Source organism: Egretta garzetta, unplaced genomic scaffold (genome assembly GCF_000687185.1).
Source record: "Egretta garzetta isolate BGI_Z169 unplaced genomic scaffold, ASM68718v1 scaffold96, whole genome shotgun sequence".
In the NCBI taxonomy this organism is placed as follows: Eukaryota; Metazoa; Chordata; class Aves; order Pelecaniformes; family Ardeidae; genus Egretta; species Egretta garzetta.
Genome location: NW_009259965.1, coordinates 523,374 through 524,521, shown reverse-complemented (window position 1 = coordinate 524,521; position 1,148 = coordinate 523,374).

Here is a 1,148-nt window from a genome sequence, read left to right as displayed (position 1 = left end):
CAGTTCAGTGGGCAGTGGGGAGCAATCTCGAGGTCTAAGGAGCACACAAGGTTCTAGGTGGAACTGATGCAAGGGAAAATTGCCTCTTTCCTAGAGAGGTGCAGGGTTTCTCAAAATCAGTCTGTGATCCATGTGGGGGCAAATCCTGTGCTGGTCTGAAGTAGCTGAGATCTCTGTTGCTTAATATCAATCAAGAATTTTGCCTACAAGTCTGATGCAGAATTTATTTCCAGGGGGCATTGCTAGGAGCTCCACGACAGCTAATGGCTGCAATTCTCTAGTAAGCCCTCTGATTGTGTCTTCTAGTTGTGTTTTCTAACTTTTCCTCTTTGCCCTCTGTAGCCTCCTTTGCCCTGCTTTTCCAACAGGTTAAAAAAAAAAAGATCTTTAAATAGGATTAGTTCCTCTGATGTGCTAGTTGACCACTGCAAAGTAGGATCTGCTCCCTTTTTTGAGCTTTTGCAGGTATTATTCCCTCCTCCTCCCTCTTAGTACCCGCTGGCGTGTCACAGGGAGTGCTCCCTCAGTTTGCTTTCCTGACTACATTGAGAATGCAAACAAAATCCCTGTAAGTGATCTGGCACACTGGAGGACACCCCCCCGCCAAGTGCCGGATAGATGGATGTGGAGACAGAAATACAGTGACTGGGATCTAAAAAGCACAGGGAGTGAGAACTAGAGTGGGGAAAAAAGCATGGGTGCTTCTCTTTTTCCATGTTCTGCAATAAGTGGGAAATACAGTGAGGCATATGAAGCAGGACCGGTCATACCCTCCCTTAAAATCCTACTCAAAAGTCAATGATGGTTTCCCTGTGTTTCTCAGTATTAGTGCATCTGAGAGCACATTTCATGGGGGGAATTTCACCAAGTTCACCAGTGGCTCAGCACAAGACACGTGGGCAGATCTTTCATGTTGGGAGCGTATCAAGGAACTTATTTATTTTTTCAAATTGACCCCAACAACTTAGTCTAAATAACATTCTAAATCTGGCAAGGAAACTACTTGGAAAGAAACAAAATCTTTGTGTTTCTTAGCTTGGCTCACTGTCCTACCTGTGTTTGCTCTTCCCACCTCTTGCCTTGAATGCATTAACCTTTTTTCTCCCCCATTTCAATCCCCAGCCTGGCAAGTCACATGGTAGGCAGCA